The sequence below is a fragment of the Coccinella septempunctata genome, chromosome 5 (assembly GCF_907165205.1).
Source record: "Coccinella septempunctata chromosome 5, icCocSept1.1, whole genome shotgun sequence".
NCBI lineage: Eukaryota > Metazoa > Arthropoda > Insecta > Coleoptera > Coccinellidae > Coccinella > Coccinella septempunctata.
Window position 1 is genome coordinate 37,993,544 of NC_058193.1, and position 23,133 is coordinate 38,016,676.

The window sequence follows — 23,133 nt, forward strand, 5'->3', positions numbered from 1 at the left end:
AGAAGCTGTCAGTTCCGCGGAAGACTAACGAAGCCGAACCGAGATGCCTGCCATTGCGGGGTTCACCTCCCCGTCCGTCATTACTAGTGTGTATTAAATCCTCCCTTCCCGACCATGACTGGCCGTTTTTCCCGGTAAACGCCGAATATTTGAGGGAATTTCGAAAAAACGATCCGGGGGTTGAAGACTCGCACTCCTATATTCATAGATTCACATTTTCCAGTAAAATATTCACGGTAAATTCAGTACTCTGTTATCTTAAGAAGCATGGTACTCGATATCTTCCAAAACCCACCCGAAGAAATTAAAGAAACTGGCGGAGAAAGCTATAAGCCTATCTTCTGCGATGGTTGCAGTTCTTGCTACTTAATAGTTTGGTAAGGGGGCTATATTTAACTGTGCCTCCCATCTGAAATGTTCCCACAACTTCTCCCTCAACAGCTCGCCATCAGCTCCAGACTCCCAATGAACTCCAGTATCTGAAAGGGCTTCAAGGACCCTCAGTTCTCATTCCTCCTTGAAATGGCGAGGCATTCTGTAACCAGGTGAATAGATGTTTCCTCCTCTCTTCCACAGAATCTACACTCCTCAGATTCTGATAACCCCATTTTTATCAAATGCCTTCTAAGGCGACAATGTCCTGTAAGAAAGCCGGTGAGGAGGTGTAAGTTATTCATGCTCAGATCAAAAAACTTCTTGGATCTGGCGGTCTCAAAATTCCGGAGGAATTTCTTGGAATGTTCCATTCCTGGAAGATTCCTCCTCAGTTTTTCTCTTTTGGTTTCTTCCTTCTGCAGAAACTCTTTCCTCTAGGTGCATTTTACTATACCTCAGATTGTGCTCTCTAAGTGGCTAGTATGTTGGCTTCCCTATTTGTCTTTGATTCCAGAATGACCTGGGACCCACACTAAGGAGACCTTGTTGTTTTTGACCAGTTCATTGAGTTTCTTTCGGCACTCCCACGTCAGCTTTGAGTCGATGACACAGAAGTTCAGTGCTTTGATAGAGGCTTGACTATCAGAGTGGATCACTATGTCACATCCTTGATAGTTTCTTTCCAGGTTTATTCCTACGCCACGATTCCAAGTATTTCTGCCTGAAAAATACTCCAGCAAAGGCCTAATGATAGTGTTCACTTCCAGCACCAGCCCCTGTCGTGGTTTTTGAACCATTAGTACACCACGAGGTACACCATTTAATGGTATTAACTTAAAAATTCTGGGTAGTGTATTCCTTTTCCCATTTCTCACTTTCACAAAGCATCATGATATATTTCTTCACAATGCTTACTTTTTCAATCATAGCATCAAGTTGGAAACTGCCAAACTTCGCTTGAATTGGGATGATATTCAACGAAATTCTTAGATTTTTCTGCAATAGTCAGATGGACAGTGTTGTACATCTTCCAGTAGGAAACATCAGACGCAGTTTTTCAAATTCGGGCATAGAAAACTCAAACTCAAAGGATCCGAGTCGAACATCTTCGAGTTTCATCCCATCCAGTGTTATTTCTTGGAGGAGTCGATTAATCATTTCTTAAATTCAGTAGTAATTAACTGCGATCCTTGGCTCATCGCCTGTTTCATTAAAATTCCTCTTCCCGGGGAAACTTGAGGTTTTGATTGCGTAATTAAAATTTCCGGATAACTCTTCAAGTGCTGATACTTCCTCAACCCTCTGGATTCGTCTGCATTGGATTCATAGAACGTCAATCGCTGATTCCCTCTCTGTTCCGATATGAATACAGGGTGTATATGAATGGTAATAGTACGGAGCTTTCATATAAATCGTTCTTTTCGAATACATCACGGGCATTCTGGAAGCTAAAGGTCAGAGTGTTTCAAAATCACGACTTCAACCTGAAGGCCAAGACAGTTGTTTACGAAGCAGTGGTCCTCCCAACGCTTCTTTACGGAAGCGAAAGCTGGACGCCCTACAGGCGACATAAAACAGCTTGAACAAACGCAACAACGTCATCTAAGACAAATAATGCACATCAGATGGTTCCACAAAGTTTCGAATGCAGAAGTTTTGCAACGCGCGAGTTGTACAACAATTGAGACTCAAGTAACCAGGGCCCGAGATGGAGCGGCCACATTCTGAGGACGCAAGACAGAAGACTCCCCAAAATAACTCTGTATGGTGAATTGACAGAGGGAGCCCGGAAACTAGGAGGCCAGTATAAGCCGTTTGAGGATACACAACATCAATCCCTAAAATCAGTTAATGGCAATCATAACTGGGAACAACTAGCGTTAGACAGATCACTGTGGAGGTCTTTGGTACACAGCTATAATGGAGACTCGAGAAGAATGCAGCGGCGGCCAGATCTGGTTGGTGACTATCCATACCCTGAGTGTGAAAGGATCTGCAGGTCACGGTTGGATCTCTTCAGTCACAGGAGGGCACACAGTCGCAATTAGCCCTAAGAAATTATAAGATTGATCTTACCGATAGTTTTGATTTATTTGAGTGTTTTCTTAGATTTATTCCCGCTAACGGGATACAGCAATGAATGAATGAAGGAATCTTTTCGAACAGCATCTGCCCCTGAGGATGGCATCTGCAGATCATTCTCATCCGGCGTGAAAATACAGTAACAAAAACAGTAAAATGAATTTTACCAGCTCTTCCAATATACTATTTCTACCTTACCTGGCAAAGGATCAGATAAAGACACGAACAATCAAAGGTATGTCATGTTTCATATCGACGTTTTCTGATTTGATCTCCGAGGACCATAGGGGCGTCTGGAAATTAACGAATTGATTGGGTATCGCAACGGAAACCTGGAAAACATGAATGAATAACGACCTGTTCGTAAGCCCCTCATGGAAATAAAATAACTTTCAAATTCGTTCCCGCTTTTTACGTCTCGCTCGGCCAAATGAGACATTTCGATTCCGCTCGAGTCAATTACATAATGAAGGGGGCTCCCCTCACCCCCCCAGGCCGATCAGCCTTCGCAAATCGACGATCCGGATGTTGTCGGGGGAAAAACAAACCTCGACTTCGGATTCAAGAAGCGGATACCTTTCCATAATCGAATCGTTTTCGGAATTTTCGCAGAGGAAATGATACCACGCGTACGGCAGTTATCAGGAGCTCTTAAGCCCGCTTTCATAGGTCCCAGATGGGCTGTAAAAGGGTTACCAAGGGCCGGTGATTCGGTGTATACCTTGCCATCGGTTGTGTTACCGCGATGTCGACGTAATAAAAAAGAAATCAGGTCCATTATTGCGCGGGAGGTTAGTTTTTGAATAATTCATTCGGTGTGGAAAAATTCGAGACTTGTGGGAGAATCCCGTGTTCGTTTTGTTGATTCCATCAGTCGGAACATGCGAAATGAGTCTCGAAGTTACCTCTTGCAATCAAAATCCATTGAAAAAGTCATCAAAACCCTCTTGGAGAGAATACATTTTTTGACTGTTGATATTATCTCATAGTGGAAGGTGAATTCAGAGAAGTAAGACATCCTCCCATAATATTTAGTTCATATGGCTTTGAATTTCATACAAAAACTTTGTTTTTTTATGCGTTGAATACATCATATGCAAATTTTTTGTAACATTCGCGAGAGGCTTCAGTTTTCTATCTGTGCACCAAATGCTTAGGAAGCTTCATAAATACTAGGGCTAACCTAGACACGGAAATACACAATCGTATCAATTCGGCATCACGGACATTCTGGAAGCTAAAGGTCAGAGTGTTTCAAAATCACGACCTCAATCTGACGACCAAGACAGCTGTTTCCAAAGCAGTCGTCCTCCAAACGCTTCTTTACGGAAATGAAAGCTGAACTCCCTACAAGCGATACATTAAGCAGCTTGAACAAACGCAACAACGTCATCTAAGACAGATTATGCACATCAGATGGTTCCACAAAGTTTCGGATGCAGAAGTCTTGCAACGTGCGAGTTGTACAACAATTGAGACTCAAGTAACGAGGGCCCGACTCAGATGGAGCGGCCAAATTCTGAGGATGCAAGACACAAGACTCCCCAAAATAACTCTGTATGGTGAATTGACAGAGGGAGCCCGGAAACCAGGAGGCCAGTATAAGCGGTTTAAGGATACACTACATCAATCCCTAAAATCAGTTAATGCCAATCATAACTGGGAACAACTAGCGTTAGACAGGTCACAGTGGAGGTCTTTGGCACACAGTTATAATGGAGACTCGAGAAGAATACAGCGGCGGCCACATCTGGTTGGTGACTATCCATGCCCGGAGTGTGGAAGGATCTGCAGATCACGGTTAGGTCTCTTCAGTCACAGGAGGGCACACAGTCGCAAGTAGCCCTAAGAAATCATAAGTTTTTTTATCAAAAGAAAAGAGGCAGGTTATGACCCGACGTACATTCATCTATTTCAATAAAAATAAAAAAGTTCATGCTAGTATTGCTCCGTCCATGTCTCTTTGTCTATGATGTGTGGTATCTAACCTAACACATAGTTGGCAGATAAACTTTCGTTGTGGTTCAAACTTGCTCTTTTATATCTTTTCTGTTAGGCAGCAATATATGGGTATTTTCCTACTATGAATTTTTCTTTATAAAGCAGTCAAAATAAACAGTTTTTGTTGAGATAATTAGTGAGAAGAATAAAGCCTACACTTGCATGTTCTCTCGAATCTTTTCTGTCCCCAAAACTGCCTGAGAAATCACAGTCAATTCCGGCATACTTAAAACCTATCCATTAAATAGTAGACGACTTTTACAGTACGTTAATTAAAATCCCTTCTGACATCTACAGGGCTGTTGTCAAGGCCGCAAACGAAGATTCCTACGTGATGTGGTTTCCTGAGTGCGAATTGCCGCTGCTCTCTCTAGGTCCGCGACATCCTCCTCACTCACTTTAAGCCCGTCTAAGTCTTCCTGAAGTTCGTTGAAATCTCCAGGATGGAGTTAATTACTTGGGGTTGAAATATCACGTTTTGTGTCGTAAACGAGACGCGGCAAAAATTGCTATGCTGCATGGTTCTGATATAACGAACAAGAAGCATAAAATCTACTATATTTTTTCGATTTACTGCGTTGTTATAGCATCACGTGAAAACGGCTGAACCGATTTTGTTCACTTTTTCCTTGAAACCTTCATCGTAGTTTGTAGAAAGTTTACATGTAAGAAAACTTGCCGAGTTGCTGAGAAACTAAACGAAATTCAAGTTTCGCGTGCAAGTGTATGTTGGGTCCATTTCTTTGACAAAAAGTTCAAAATAAAAGCTTTTCCTGCCAATCTTACACAAGTTTTTCTCCTTCATTTTACTACCAGATACTAAAGATTCGCTCAATGTAGCTGGCCAACATCTGCCACGTCAGATATTATACGTGAGTGAACGACTAACGAATCGATTTCAATTCAAGCTTCATCAGTTGATCGAATGAAACGTGTCCTGGTCACGACGCCAATTTAACACATTGGATTTTAATCCTTCTCAATATTGGATGAATTTTAAAGGGATGAGCTCCAGCAATATCGACCGAGGATGGCTGAAAATTGTTCCGAACCCGTTGGTCGGTGTCAAATTAGAATCTGGCACATCTGCGGGTCCGGACATGGTGATTTTCTTTCTTGGACGTGGGATCGGGCTTCCGCGGAGGCAGCGCTAATTTTCTCACTAGAAAGTCATGCGCATGCAAACAGAACGAGCGCGGTCGGCCAAATAATAACTCGTCGGTCCTCGTCCAAGGCACTATCTCTCTTTTTCCCGCCCGTCGGTTCAACCGACTTGATCAATATCCCTCCTTGGGCCCCCTCGTCCCAGTCTTAATTAGGAGTTGGAATCTGTGGCGGACACACATAAGGGACCCTAGACCAATATGCAGGACCCTCAACTTCAGGAGATCGCCCCCTAAACCCGTAGTCCCTCCATCTCACCCCCGCTTTCATATACGTTCGGATACTTGCCGCTACTGCTGCTGCTGGCTGCTGTTCATTTATGAACGATTCATTTTCAGTTTCTGGGGATAACATTATTAAAATATCACATTAATACGCGAAATCGCATTTGCGTTTCGAATGAAAATAAACGACGGCCAGGCTCTGTTTTCGTTTGCGAAACGTACTGGGGGCAGGGGACAATAATGGAGGTATGCAGATTGTCGAGATTGAGCATTTTTCTTTCCTTTCGTACCCCTCGAGAGCGAGGGACTGCCGACCAAGGGGCATGAGGTTCTTAATGGCTTTTGCATGGTTTGTGTCGACGTTGGAGACTGTCGAACTACCCAGTAGACTCTTTCACTCCTATGAGGAATCGTGATAAATACTTCCTCCAATAAGAGTTAAATTGTATAGATATTATGAATGTGAATATTTGTACAGATGTGAATGTTTGTCAGTCTTTCACTCAGAAACTACTGAATGAATTTCAATGAAACTTTACAGTGATATAGTACATGCATCGGATTTAAGACTAAGGCTACAACTCATGAACATATTGTGTGAAATTCATTCCTATATATTGAAGAGCTGAAAAAAATATCGATTTTTGGTGATTTCTAGCTTTTACGGCCGACATTTGGTAAACTATGAGAGATAAAGAAAAATGATCACGTACAATTTTGTAGAAAACCAGTACTGTCAATTGAACCCTTCCAATCAGTTTCGAACTTAATTGCAACTTATTTCTATACCTACTCTTGATTTATCATAAAGTGGTTGTCTTATTTTACCATAAGTGACATTGACTTTTCAGTAAACGAACGTTTATTACTCAACATATTCTTCTCTTATGTGGATGTAGTTATTACAGCGAACCTGCAACGTCTCTAGACCTTTCGAAAGAAATTTTTCTTCTTTCTCTGCAAAACAGACCTCCACAGCTTTTATTACCTCTTGGTTGGAAGAAAATTCACAGCCTTTCGAACTTTTTTTCAGTTGAGGAAAGAGATGATAGTCGGATGGAGCCAAATCTGGTGAATAAGGGGGGTGTTCTAGTAATTCCAACTCTAAATCACGAATTTTTTGCATGGCAACATGAGATTTGTGTACAGAGGCGTCGTCCTGCAAAAACAAAACACCTTTGGACATTGATCACCAAGGGCATTTGAGCATATCTTCGTAAATCTGCTTACCTCTTGATGATGGCTCGATACTCCAATTTTTCCACAATTTCGGTGGACATCTTTCTTTCAATTTATTGCGTAACTCTGGTTTACTTTTTGACTTCAAACTTCACACTGACACTTCTAATGAGTTATTGTTCGTTGCTATGGTAACGCAATATTTTTTTATGCATGGAACTGGTCTAGGCTAACTAGATATCGTATGCATGGTTAATAATTGTCGGAAGTGGCTGAAAGCTCGAGTGTCTGGAATTTCAGCGCCCTTTTTGCACTGAAAACGACGTCTGCGTCTGTTTCCAATAAGCATTCACGAAACACCTGCAAAGTTAGTTCCTTTCAGGATAGTGCAGAGAGACCGGTTCACAATGGACGTGCTGCAACGTGACCAACTTCACACACACATATCGGCTGAATGGAAGCCATAGCTGCTGCGCTGGTTGATTGCCGGACTCAGTCAATGCCTCTGCCATGATTGAATTCGATTCTGAATATGCCGATGTTTCGCAAGATATTACGATGTCGTTTTAAGCGTTCGCTCGAATTTCTGTCAGGTGCTGCGGCTGCCAGGAATGCCGTTCTGTATGATCTGTTGAATTGATACAGTTTTAGAGTTGGCGGAATGATAAGTTGCCAGGCTTTATGTCTGCTCGACTGCCAGGGCTGGTCTATTCATTGCCGGATTGCAATCACGTTCGGGAACTTTAGGTAGAACATTTTTGAGGGTTTTCCCAGGAGTTACTTTCGGACGAGGAACTAGGGATGTCCCTCCTTTCAGTCCATAACTATCACTAAATGGTATATATTTCCACCTAATGAGACACAGTCCAATACAAGAACAATATTCATGATACAAAAAGATGAGGTCACTCAGAAAAACGTCGGGACCATACGGTTACACTGAGGTCGATGAAATTTCAAAATCTATTACATTCTTTCAGAATGTATATCACATTCATATCTACGATGATTTCTCTGGGTAATACACGTGTCGAAATTTGACTTCGGAAAAATACGCAGAAATAGGGGGTCAGTTGAAAAATCTTCAAGATCAAATGGTTGCATCTAACTCTATTAAATTCAGAGATTTATTACGAAATAGAGTTGTTCTTTTAGAATATGTATCACACTAAAATCTACGATAATTTTCCTGGAAGAAAATCGACTCGCAAGTTGACCTTCGAAAAATTCCCAAAAAGTTGGGTTCAGTTAAAACTTCCTCAAGACCGAACGGTTGTGCCGAAATGGATGAAATTCTCAGATTTATTACTAGAAGAGTTGCTCTTTCAGAGTATGTATCACATTTAGATCTACGATGATTTTTCTGGAAAATAATCGACTCGAAAGATGACCTTCGAAAAATTCCCAAAAAGTTGGGTTCAGTTAAAACTTCCTCAAGATCGAACGGTTGCACCGACTTCGATGAAACTTCAAGATTTATCACTAGAAATTTCCCTCTTCAAATAAGAATAAGTTTCAAAGAAATTTGGTTTTGCATTCTACAGTATATATCACAATTATAAAGATATAAGTACCTATTTTATATCAACAAACACCTCACAGAACTGGAACCGCCACTGTACCAGTTAGCATCGAGTATCTCACAGGCCAATTTCCAGAAAATGAACTGGAACTGAGCACAATCAAGGAAATGACCCATCCATCCCCCAATAAACCCCCCGGCCCGACAAATTCCCGAAACCAAGAACAAATGGAGGAGCTACTCCGAAAAAAAAGAGGGCGAAATCGAATCAACTTAATGTCTACAGAGATCAAAAAGATTTAAAGTGATAACCCACAAATGACGTTGACTTGGCAGACGGGGCGAGTGAATCAAGTGTTTGTGTCGGTGACACCCTTTTGGAATCAGATTTTCTCACTTCTTTTCATCAAAGAAAAGCGCCACGACGGGGCGTCGAGAGGCAGCCGGGCGGACGAAAAAACGCCCGGTTCCTTAATAAGTCGCATGGAAGAAATTCCGTTTTTATTGTGTTGCCTCGCGCGCCTTCTTCCTTTCCCATCATTAATCAACAAGTGTGTTCCGCAGCGAGGGAGAACGTCTTTTACAGATAAATTAGCTCGTATGGGGATACTATACATCCTGTTTAAGCCGGTACCGATGAGAAAATTGAGCTCGATTTACCGATCGGGCTTGTTTGCACACTTTCGTTTCATTTCACTCCAGATTGGGGCTCAACTAGGGGGGGAATCATTTGAATCTTCAATGGAACGACGACAAATATCAAAAATTCTCGAAATAACAGGTACATGGATACGTCAGTCACCATAGATATGACAGCCATTCTGCTTAAAAACTCAATCTAACCGTTTTTTGTGTAGATAACTGTGGACATCTTCATTGTGTCCTAGTAAGCAAATCTCAAGCTTTCTGAGACTCTTTGTAGTTTTAGTTAGCCAGAGATTTCTTCCAGCTATTCAGCTCAAAAAAAGCTCTACTTCCAACTACTGTTGGATTTCCCTCAATCGACGCTTTGAAAAAATGCTCACAGACTTCTTTTTAAGAGCGTTCAACCAAACGACAACATATATAAATCGAGCGATGATATACAAGATATTTCTCAATCAAAATGCCCCTCGGTAACCTCAAGACAGGATTTGTTGCCCTGTTTGGTGGACCGTATGGTGTTCCGTCGAACATATTACTCAGACATCTTGTGGACAATCTATCAAGACCTCTAGATGGCGAGGAATTCGATTAAATGAACAATAGGATATTATTTCGATTAAATTGCCAGAGACTCGGTCTTCCGTGTATGTAACAAATCCCGAAAAGCTGGCAATACTGAATTTATGGAATCGAATACCTCGCCAATTCATCTGGAAAAATGTAGTTATTCTTGAGGATGACTTCCACACCAGGATCTTCACTAATTTCAATAAAATTTACTTTTATTTTTGGAAATCTTCCAACTCTCAATATCCACAAGTTTGTGTGCTTTGCTATGTGAAGTGAATTGCCTAGAATTTTGTTTTTGCTTCAATTTCACCGATCCTAGTGTTCAACAACATCGAAATGAGATGAAGAATAATTTTGTTTGCAGTTACTTCCACCAGACTCTCCCAGATTAAATCGAGGGTATTTCTCTTATCGTTCGAGTTGAAAATAAACCCTTAATATGATTTTAAATGGAACTCTTATTAGGGAACCGTATCAGATTTTTAATGAAGAGGGTCCACAACTGGTCGAGACTAATGAATTCGTACAGGCACGGCTTCTGGGACATCGACCGTCTTTGGAAATTTCTACCACTGGATTTTACTCCACAGAAATTCATCAAATCGACTGAATTTGTTCAACATTGTGTGTTGCACAAACTCGATTTTCATCAAATTACGTGGTCGAAGTACGTGGTAGATTTTGACTAGTCTAATCTCCTCCGGTGGAAATCAATTCAAATTTCAGCTCAATCATGGGAGAATACGCGTTCGCGGATCTGTCTTAACAGTCGGCAGAAGTTCAGTGGAGTTTTCAACGGATTTGACCTCGAAAGTTTTCAATGATGTTACCTAGTTGAACTTCTGCGACGAATAGTTCAGGAGTTATGGCATAATTTCTGCAAGTCCTTATAAACTACTGTAGTTCGGTGCGAATCTCGGTAACATTTTGACTAGCGCCAAACTTCCAATGTTTTGCCGTTGAGTCCACACGAACTCGGATCGATATCCAGTGAAATTTACATCAACAGTTCGTTGTCTGTTCGATCGAACGTTCCTGAACAATCCACGACGAGATACTACAACCATTCAATTCGTCATATAACGTTATACGGCCCCTTATACGAATTGTTGTTCGAATTACTACACTTGTTTCGGTAAAACCAGCAGGAGACGCAAAGTTTTCGAAAATTTCTTGTCTTGATCTTGTCTTGAAATCATGAAGTGACTTCAGAATTTCAAGACAACACGAGAAATTTATGTCGATACCAAGATTTCAACAAGATATCTTTGACTCATTTATTATTTTGGCAGACACTTGTCCACCTGAATTTCGAAAGAATAAGAGAATTTCTTTCTGTCAGTATTGCCACTAGTACCAACCATTTTCCTGCATTGGTGAATGCTTTTTTCCTTTTACTGTCGGTTTCGCAGCTACGGTCTTAGGTTCAGATTTACGAGGATGTATTGATATCCACTTAGCCTAGACTTCTTGTATAAGAATCAACTGAAGAATTCTAAAGTTTGAGTGCCTCAACGAAAAGACCAATTTATGAAAAAATGCTCGGAGAAGACGTGAGAGATGTTAGTCACCCGGTTTTCAATCTGAAAACTGAAAAGCCATTTTCGTGTATGACTTACCGAAGAATTCTATAGGGGGTATCATCGTACAATGTGCGGCATCGAAAAAGCATAAAATACAACCGGATGAAAATATATTTAACCACATAATTTCCGGGTCATTTATCTCCCACAATTCATCGCGATCCTGTTTACTCCCCAGACTACAAACAACTTTATTTCGGTTTGATATGATTGCCAGTAAAGGAGGAAATAAAAGAAACCTAATGCGATGTTGATATGGGAAATCTTGGAGGGATCCGGACGCCGGGCGAAGGAAAACGAACGATAAGAACCGGAGGGTCTCCACGTGAAATGATAAAAAATGAAACAAAGAATTTATTTCCGCGCCCGTTTATGGCATTTAACTTGCAAATTTTCGGATTTATTCAGTATGTGGCTACAGCGGGACTCATCACCTTCGAACATTTTTATTGTCCTGCTTTAGTTTACAGCAGGGGGAGGGAAAAACGCGGGGCTAGACACTTTTCGGCATCATGAATGCATAATACGACCATTATTCCAATGTTGCTTCGGCGGGACATATATAAGGCCGTAAAACCATCCCTGAAGACCTCAGGGCTTTTCTTGTATTTTCTCGGATACGTATATGTTTCACTTTCGTTTCCGGAGTGATATAAACTAACCTGCGCCCTTTCGTGGGGGTTTCTCTCATTTCAAACGGCCTTAGGATGGGATTTTATTGTCACCTACGTTTTTTGCTCTTCCTAGCCAGCTATATATACCATACTGGTAAAAAGGTTGCATATTCTACACAAGGTTCGTTATTTCCGACATGATTAACGAAATATTTCAACCTGCATACGAGGATATATTGAAAAATTCTTAGCCTACTATAGAACCAAACGAAATTTCAATGTCAAAATATTTTATCACTCAACATATTCTCCTCTTAATTGGATACATTCATTACAGCGAACCTGCAACGTCTCTAGACCTTCCAAAAAAAAATGTTTCTTCTTGCTCTGCAAACCATACCTCCACAGCTTTCATGACCTCCTCGTTGGAAGAAAATTTACGACCTTTTAAACTTTTTTTCAGTTGAGGAAAGAGATGAATATCCAAAAAATCCATGGCAATCCCAAAAAACTAAAGTAAGAACATTTCCAGCAGATTTTTGGACACGAAATTTCTTAGGTCTTGAAGATCCAGAGTGTCGCCATTCCATCGATTGTTACTTGGTTTCTGGATCGTAGAAATGAACCCAAGTCTCATAGATAGTAACAATTCGGTTTAAGAAGTCTACATCGCTTTCAAATCAAGCACAGATCCAACGCGATGCTTCTATCCCTGCACGCTTTTGGTCAACATTCAAACATTCGAGGATCTATTTTGCAGCAATTTTTCTCATGTCCAAATTGACGTGAACTATATGATGAACGCATTCGTATGAAAAATTCAGTGCTTCAGATATCCGTTTTAGCCCAATTCGACGGTCTGATAAAATCATGTCATGAACTGCATCGATATTTTCGGGGACTGACACAGAAACTGGCCTTCCCGATCGGTCATCATCTTCAATGGAAAATTTACCTATTTTGAAGCTTGCAGTCCAATTTTCCACGGTCGCATACGAAGAACATTGATCACCAAGAGTATTAAGCATATCTTCGTAAATCTGCTTAACTCTGAACCCTTTTAAATACAGGTACTTGATGATGGCTCGCTACTCAAATTTTTCGAATTTCGCAATTTCGGTGGACATCTTCTATTTTTCAATTAATTGCGTAACTGTGGTTTACTTTTTTGATCCAAACTTCACACTGACACTTCTAATGAGTTATTGTTCGTTGCTATGTTAACGCAATATTTTTTTTTATGCATGGAACTGGTCTAAGCTAACTAGATATCAATACATCCTCGTACCTAACAGAATAGAAAATGATTGTGGGTCGTTCATCGATAAACCGAAAGCGCGGACGTAAAACAGTCCGATAATGAAGCACAGAAAGTCAGTTAGAGAACAGTTATGTCACGGGAGTGGCGGACGGACGTGAACACCACTTGCCAAATAAATTGCGAGATTTGACGCATATGGACCCGGTAAAAACCGGGGAGAGCATTCAGTCATCCGATGGGGATGCCGACCGTGGAGCGCGCGATACTTGATGAACTAGAGCCATCGATCATCCAATTAGCGGTCCGATCAATCATCCTCTGCCATTCGCCTTTTCCTGCCTCCCCCGCTACAAGCTCATCCATCTGTTCATCTGCATACCGCCAACGTCGTCGTCGTCGTCCGCCTAGGAAAACGGCCCCGATTTCGCTCTTTCACTCATCGCCTCCTTCAGGATCTTCCTCCTGTTATGGCATATCTCATTATTCCAATTTCTGGAACGGAGAGGTGACGTTAAAAAGTTTTCGTCCCGGATGAGTGATTGAAGACGCTTCTCCCGTCCCGGAAAGGTGATGAGCTCACCCCCAGAGTATTCTTGTTTTTCTCCTGATTCGAATTTTTCTGCGTGCTGATATAAATTATCAAATAACCGTGACATTTCGTTATTATTTTATTAACATTGATTGAGGGGAAGTACCATCTGTTTTATCTATACAACCGGTCAAGATGAACAAAGTTTTTTCGCCTGAATTTTTCTGTTCTTCTCTTCTGTTCTGTTTTCTATGTAACTTAGTATACATAATTATTCATTGGTAAATGGCTCAAAGCTGAGGGTAGATGAAGGGCACGGAGTTGAGTCAGAATAACTTAGTTTAAATGATCTATCTCTCTTTATAATCAAGATACAGAGTGTTTTACTGATTTTGCCAATTTCTTCCATAACTTTCGAACCACCCTATAAGTAGAGAGTGAATCTTTGGGTCGTACAAATATTTCAACAGTAGATTCTCGAGCTCAAAAAAAGGATATTTTCCACTAACTTTCTTTTCCCAATTGGCTCGGTTTAAAAGATACAGGCTGTTGAAAAAACAGTTTTATCGAATGAAATGAATTTCGGACTATAGTTTTCTATTTATTCGATTAATCTTTTTCGAAAAAAAGATATCACTCACGTCTTTCGGTTTTCTCATTATGACCATTGTATACCATGAAAATACCAAAAATGAATGAAAGGTTATTCTGACTCTCCTCATTGTCCTATATCTACTCTCAGCTTACACCCATCTACCAATGAATCACCTTGTATAGCATCAACCTTCTTTTCTGAATAGTAACTCGCATTCTGCCTACTCGTAGAGGTCCATAGAAAGAGCTTCAAGAGAACGTTTTCATGAGGGCGCAAATCCTAAATTTTCATGAAAGGGATGAACGTACTACCCTATAGAAAAACCGGAACAAAAGGTGAATTAAACGGGTCATTCATTCTGTAACATTTCCAAGCTCCATTGAATAAAACATTTTTAAATCGCGCGTACAAACTTAACGAGACCAGATTTTCCCAAATCCTCTTAAAAATAATTTTTACGCGGTTACACCGGCAAAATCCGAAGCCTCTCCAACCCCCCACGGTTGGCAGAGAAGGACGGACGGCGTTCAAAAATACAAGCACTCCCGACTGTCCGTGTTCTTGTTGTGCATTGTTAAATTACTATAAATTATGAAGTGCGTCCTGTATGGGGAGGGAGAGTTGCTTTTAAGGGTTGGATCGGCAAAGTAGCTGACGGGAAAAGGAAAGCGGGAGAGCATCAGCGTCCTTTTAATGCTCTTACCCGCTTTCGCAGGCCGGGATGACTCTCCGAGAAAACTGCTTTCATGTCAACCCCACAATCCTATCTATCGACTTCTAATGCGTATCCCCGAAATTAAAATAAATCACCCCGCGTTTCTCGTTAACGAAATATTCCGCGCTGGATTTTTCACCGCTGGTGAGGGTGTTTGGAATGTCATTATCGGTGTGCGATGTTAGATTTCAACGAAAGGTGCATGAAAATAATATGCCATCGTATTTTATCATGGAATTTTAAACGGGGATGCTCTATTCTAAGGGTTATCTTCTAAACTCAGCAAGTGGATATAAGATTAGAGATCTATAGTTCATTCAAAGTTCCGACATGGGAAATTTTCTTGTCCTGTTCTTACATTTATGGTTCCAACATAAAATACTAAGGTGTTATGTGTTCGAAGCTTTATATCACATCTATGTGAAGTAACCCTATTTTCAATAACACACTTTTACACTTCAGTAGTTGTTGTCTGACGAAACGATGTTTCCATTTTGAGAGTTTTATCGAGTATTTACAAGGTGCTTTTGAACTCGTCTATTGACGTAGTTTTTCAGGTGAGGATGGGTTGGGTTAGGTTAGGTTTTGATAGGCTTGGTTAGGTTAAGTTTTGATAGGTTAGGATAGATTCTAACCTAATCTATCCTTATCTATCCTAACCTAATCTATTCTTATCTATCCTAACCTAACCTATCAAAACCTAACCTAACCAAGCCTATCGAAACCTAACCTAACCTATACTCACCTATTAGTTTCATTAGTTTCATGTCAAAATTCACTTTGAAAACTTTTCCTATAATACAACTGGTATTTTATAGCCAGCACAGTTCAAAAGATTGTGAAGTGGTTCAGGCACAAATATAATTTGAATAGAAGACGTTTCGATTCTGAAACATTTCTGAAGTATTTTCAAGATTTGCAAGAGTTTAATTCAATTTTTTACTGCTGGTTAGGTGGTCACAAAAATAATTATATGAGGTCAAATTCTTGTTAAACTGTGGTGAATTCTACATGATGAATGTCATATTGATATATTTTTTTAAGTAGATGGGGACAATATAAGAACATTTCCCATTAAAACGATCGATGTCCTCTCTTTGAGCGAATTCCGTCTAAGGACACAATTTCTTCAGCCCCGGATCAGCGAAACAGGACCCACGGGACGAATAAAGAAATTGCAGGAACAATGGAATTCGAATTGGATGTCGGGAGTTCTCCAATCTCAAAGGATGCGAGAACAAAATTTCTTGGTTCCGCCGCCCATTGATTCCGTTAATGAATTCGATATTTATATTTAATCCTTATACTCCATTATACGATTCGGTCCTTAGCGGGGTGGTGATAATTGATTTTCGAGTTCGGCAATTTTCACCGGATTATACGCGCATTTGTGTGTTGCTGGTCGTGGCAGTTCGACAGTCAAAATAAGTATAAAAAAATATGTTCTCCCGACCACCAAGTAAAAGTGGAATGATTGTAGTAACTGTTAATTCCACAAAACTGATCAAAAATGTGGTTTAACCTTCAGAAAGTACCATATTTAAATTCTGCCTCACTCTGTATCTCATTTTTTAATAGAAATAGAAAAATCTGTTTTTCTACTTTTCTAGTTGAAAGAGAAGAAGCAACCTTTTCCTATGATAAATTCCGAATATTTAAATTTGTTGAATAAGCTATTCGTCCAAATATATCGAAAAAAGTCATAAACTACGCAGATTTAATTCGTGAAAATACCCCTCAACATCCCCTTTCTCGACACCTCCACTTTGCGTTAATCAGAAGTGATCCTCTTAAGGAGGGATAAAAAACTCCTCGATGAGGATAAAAATCGTCGAATAAGATAAACAAACTGAAGTGCAATTAGCCGGTCCCGGTCTGAATGCGCATTTCAAGGAAATCCGAATGACTCTTCATATCTCCAAGGCGCGCTTAAAAAAACGCGAGTAGAAAGAGGGCGAGATGGAAGGCTCCGCGGGACCTCTTGTAAAGCGTATAGGCTGCTTACGCGGATCACCGGAAGTCTTAATTCCTTTCTGAAAAAAGGGGAGATTGTTATCACACCCTCTAATTTACTTATTCTCAGCTTTAGATCTATTCTACAACAATGGCGCACGTTACAGGAAGGGAAAAATTATGCTAGAGACGTTTTTAATGGGACGTTTAGAGAATTTATACGGGATGGGCATTTATTCCGTTTATTCTTATTGTTTCCGCCTCGGGAATTCAAGATTTGATATGGCGGGGGATGTTTGAGAGAAAGGGGAGGGGGTGGAAGATTGTTTTGAATTATACAGTCTCGGGATCATGTTCTACAAAAAGGTAGAAAGGTGAGTGAAACATCGTGGAGATATTTTTATCATCGAAACTCTCTCATGAATCATACGATCTCAATATGCTCAATCCACAGAAGCTTACTATCTAGGGTTATTCTCAGATATTTAACTCCACACTTCCACTTTATGATGAGGGTCTTTGGAATAGAATTTGACTATTTCATCAGCCTTTTTTGCTTGAAATTCCAAAGGGACAGGAAGGTTATGACGGCTCTCGTTTCTAGGGAGAGAGCGCAGAAAGAGCTTTGGAAAATTCTGCCGGAAATATTAGCTCCTTCGCCATTTTGCAACCACGAATCGAACTTTCCTTTAGACTTTGTTGTGACTAGGGACTAGGGACCAATCGGGAAGGCCAGTTTCTGTGTCAGTTCCCGAAAATATCGATGCAGCTCATAACATGATTCTATCAGACCGTCGAATTAGGCTAAAATGGATATCTGAAGCACTGAATATTTCATACGAACGCGTTCATCATATAGTTCACGTCAAATTTGGACATCAGAAATATTGCTACAAAATGGATCCCTAAATGTTTGAATGTTGACCAAAATCGATAGATCGATAGACAGATAGAAGCATCGCGTTCGATCTGTGCTTGATTTGAAAACGAGGTAGACTTCTCAAGCCGAATTGTTACTATGGATGAGACTTGGGTACGATCCAGAAACAAAGCAACAATCTATGGAATGGCGACACTCTGGTTCTCCAAGACATAAGAAGTTTCGTGTTAAAAAATCTGCTGGAAAAGTTCTTGCTTCAGTTTTTTTGGGATTGCCATGGAGTAATTATGATTAATTTTTTAGGTAAGGGTAGAAAACTAACCGGAGATTACTATTCGACATTACTGACTACTCTACGGGAAAAAATTTAAGAGAAAAGACGCAGAAAGCTATCCAAAGGTGTTTTGTTTTTGCTGGACAACGCCACTGCACACAAATCTCATGTTGCCATGCAAAAAATTCGTGATTTAGGGTTTGAATTACTAGAATACCCCACTTATTCACCAGATTTGGCTCCATCCTACTATCATCTCTTTCCCAAATTGAAAAAAGGTCGTAAATTTTCTTTCAACGAGGAAGTAATGAAAGCTGTGGAGGTCTGGTTTGCAGAGCAAGAAGAAAAATTTTTTTTTAAAGGTCGTTGCAGGTTCTTTGTAATAACTGTATCCAATTAAGGGGAGAATATGTTGAGTGATAAAATATTTTGACATTGAAATTTTGTTGGGTTCTATAGTAGGCTAAGAATTTTTCAATATATCCTTGTACATGTGATTCCACAAATAGTTCCCTCCAGAAATTTTGGACATTAGCCACCAGAAACAGTTGGTTAACTTTTCGCCTGGCCTAGGTACACACATTCAGCCGCCTCACAAACGACGGGACCGCATGAACTGTCTCCTCCATTTTCGCGTACAGCCAAAATAACAATCTTGCAAGAGCGTTATCCAGGGAGATAGTAAATTATCGAATCGGTTGCGTCTGGCTCAGCCGCTAAATCGTGGATTCTCTATCCCATTAAGCAGGACCGACTGGATGCAATCAGCTGCCGGATTGATTCACATCAGGGAGTCCATTACTTCGTTCCGAATGCCTTGAGACTGGTGTTTCTGCTTCTAATGTCTTAAATTTCCGCTACGCAAATGCATTGATTGTGTATGGCGAGGCCATGTTCCAGAGACTGCCAAAGAGGCATTTTTCTCGGTGAATTCAGGTTGAACCTGGTGAGGTAAGGTTTACCTTCACAAAGATATGATTTTATGGGTTACTTCTCACTTACTCCGTATTAGGAATGTTATGAAATTCCAGTCACAATTCACTTCGACCTTAAGGTCGAAACTCCCTTACTTTTTTACCGAGGTATCGATCTCGATTCATCGAGATTAAATCGGGACAGTATCGAGTATCCATCCGGTCCTGTTAAAAAACACGCCGAGAGCTACTAAATACCCGGAGACAAGCGTCGTTGCGGCAGAAAGAGGAAAAAGGAGTAAAGTATGGCGAGTTAAGACTTCCTGATCCCGTCTAAGAGGGATAAACGTGATCTCATTATACTCCTTAAGAAAGACGATCCCCTGTGAAGTCGACACTCTGGAGCGACACCCCTTGCCTTATTCCTTGCTTTCAACGTGTTGTAACGAGTATTCCTCTACACATCAAGCTTCACGCCGTCTTTGTTGTCAAAGTGAGGAAATTTACGCAGTAGATTCACTAATAAAACGGACCACTTGACGTGATTTTGATCGATCTAGTTGACTGGTTCGCACAGGAGATCCAGAAGTTTGTTTGCAACAGCCCCAGATTTTATTTCTGAAGATCTTTTCTCGATGTCTGACAGTTGTGTCATATCTCCTGATATTGACAGATTTTTCTTATTAAATAAACCTAAGTAAGACAACATACGAGGATATACTGAAAAATTCTTAGCCTACTATAGAACCAAACAAAATTTCAATGTCAAAATATTTTATAACTCAACATATTCTCCTCTTGATTGGATAGATTTATTACAGCGAACCCGCAATGTCTCTAGACCTTTCAAAAAATAATGTTTCTTCTCGGTCTGCAAACCAGAGACGTACACAGCTTTTATAACCTCCTCGTTGGAAGAAAATTTACGACCTCTAGAACTTTTTTTCAGTTGAGGGAAGAGATGATAGTCGGATGGAGCCAAATCTGGTGAATAAGGAAGGTGTTCTAGTAATTCAAACCTAAATCACGAATTTTTTCATTCATTTTTCATTTTTTCAACATGAGAATTTCGTGTAGGGGCGTTGTCCTGCAAAAACAAAACATCTTTGGATAGCTTTCCGCGTCTTTTCTCTTAAATTTTTTCCCGTAGAGTGGTCAGTAATGTCGAATAGTAATCTCCGGTTATTGTTCTACCGTTATCCAAAAAATCAATCATGATTACTCCATGGCAATCCCAAAAAACTGAAGCAAGAACTTTTCCAGCAGATTTTTGTACACGAAACTTCTTAGGTCTTGGAGAACCACAGTGTCGCCATTCCATCGATTGTTGCTTTGTTTCTGGATCGTAGAAATATACCCAAGTCACATCCATAGTAACAATTCGGTTTAAGAAGTCTACATCGTTTTCAAATCGAGCACAGATCGAACGCGATGCTTCTACCCTTGCATGCTCTTGGTCCACATTCAAACATTTGGGGATCCAATTTGCAGCAATTTTTCTCATGTCCAAATTGATGTGAACTATATGATGGACGCGTTCGTATGAAATATTCAGTGCCACTGGCAGGAAGCCATTCTACGATAAACTACTTCAATTTCCTGATTACATGTTACTGCATAGAGAAACAAGTTGATGTCTCTTTTCAAAATCTTGTGACATGTGCAACGTTTCCACAATTTTTAGGTTGGCAAAAGGATCTATCAAAAATCCATATAAAAATTTTCAAATATGTTCTCAATGAAGCAACAAACACTCTCGTTGATCCAGGTACTAACTCCCTTTTCCCGCGTATCGATTAACCATCGCAGATTTCACTCAGACAGTTTCGGAAGTGAAATACTTCCGATAAACTTCCATAACGGATGAATTAAAACACCGAACTCTTGCCGACCGAAGCGTTGAGATTTTATATGGAACCCCTTTTATCAATAAATAATAACAAATAATTAATTTCGAATCTAGCTTCGCTTAATTAACATTCTGGCCCCAATGTGAAGTATGAGGAATGAATGGAGGTAAGCAATGTCTTGAAATATTAAAGAAACGACGGAGGAGCGCTGTGGGCGAAACGAAGTAGGGATTTAAGATACGACCACGCCACTCTTACCTTAATTCCTCCCTCATGAATAATATAGCTTTCTGATTTAGAGCCGCGGCTGCTGATATTGCCCGAAAAATCCGGAAAGTTATATTTTGGAGGAAAAATTTGCCCGCACTAATTAAGAAGGAAGAATATCCTACGTAGATATTGTTGAGTGGTGATTTCTTTAAGAATATATACTAGAAGAAATATCACTGAAGCTTTGAGTATTGGTTAAAACCTTCTACGTGAAATAGTTCGAAAAAACTTTGAAGTAGCAAGGCTATGTTGCTGATGGCAGCAAATTCACTTTTAGTCAGATGTCTGACTAGATTTAGGTCCAAAGATCCTTTTTTCCACACTCTGAAATATCACGACCCTTCAAACGACCTTGGTTTCTATCCAGAATTCATCAAAATAGTGTTCCTCTGTTGAATGGATAATCTATAAATTCCAGAAATGGAACATCATTTGATTTCATATTGTGAGAAAAATTGGAGTCTTTGCACCATTCCAGCAAAGCTTTAGATGCATCGTTAACATTGGGTTCTCCTGCAAACGAAGCTTAAGTGGGCATACATAACTTGAGTGAGGAAATTTTTGATAAAAATCCATTTTTACTCCTGATATTTCTTCGAACTATACGAGAGCTAACATCTCGAGCCATCCCTTTCCACACGTTACCATCCACCCTTTCTTTTCCAAAACTCGTTAGGGAGAAAAGGCCATCAGTTGATGTTTTACGTTCAGGTCAAGTCTCGGCTTAGATTATTCTGGCTAGAGTGTCGCTGTTACCCCTAATGGAGCCAGATTAGTGCATACGGGTGTTTTGTATGTGAGTGGAGAACGATGTTTATTTGAAGGCGGACGTGTTTCACCTCTTTTTGCTCCTCCAGTAATACCATTATTATTCACTTGCAGTTGCTCCATTATAACTTCGTTTTCATCAGATTAGAATTACGGAAATCCTTGAATTATAAAAGTGCTTCTCTCGTTCTATTAGGTCCGGTTTGAAATGGGTTCTTCTTAGAATCTTGGTAAAAAATACACTCGTATGAATTCGAGAGTTTTCGTCAAGTAGCTTATAGGATGTTTGATGTTATCCTGTGTCCAAGGATGCACCCAAACGTACCTAACAACTTCTTCTTTCATAATATATGTAATTGAAACTGCAAATTAATGAAGAATAGTAACCTAGTCTCTCCACTCAGTAGAAAATCACAAGATTTAGTGTCTGAACGACGAGACATTGTTGAGGCTAGAAAACTAGCCAGTTTCAGAAACTGAGAGAGTCTCTCCTCGATATCGCCTCATTATGTTTCAGACCAAGTACCAAAACTCCCTGTGGAGGCAATGGGTTGGCCACAAACTTCAGAAAGGTTGTTGTATGAAGTTGTAACAATTTCTCAACAAGAAGCTTCTCTTCTTATCGGAATTCCCTCACATTTTCTCCCCATTTGTTTGTCGTTAAACCCAGTCTACACATCTATCGATAAAATTGCCTCCCGTGAAGGATGAATCGGTGATTTTTCATTTTTCCCAGCCGCTCATCCAACAACATACTATAATGCCACGAGATTCTGAGCTCGGATATTAAGATTTGATCCCCTTTGTCAACAGAACGCGTAAACTCGCTCCTCCACCTACGCTATCGACACCACTTGACACGAGTGTAAACTTTACAAACTCGAAATTATCCGCTCCTGGCTTTCAGATAAAATGTTTGAAATACTCGTTTCGATACAAGCTAATCCATCATATTTCGGGACAGGTAAAATGAACACTTGGTTGAGCGGAGAAGGATGGCTGAAATTTGATTGGGTCTGATCTAGTGTAGCACTGAAAATACGGTGGAGCGATGAGATCTACTGCTTGCCGATGGAATAATTCGAAATTAATTCATATTTCAAGAATTCCAATTGAAATTCAAACTATTTCAGCATAAATGAATCTTGAGACTCACTTGAAGCTC

General features: G+C 40.2%; 1 protein-coding gene across 3 annotated transcripts in view; it reads right to left on the bottom strand.

Moving 5' to 3' along the window:
* The window catches only part of LOC123313852 (myelin transcription factor 1), a 267,619-nt gene that overhangs the window by 60,377 nt on the left and 184,109 nt on the right, over positions 1 to 23,133 (bottom strand). The gene's annotated exons all lie outside the window — the stretch shown is intronic.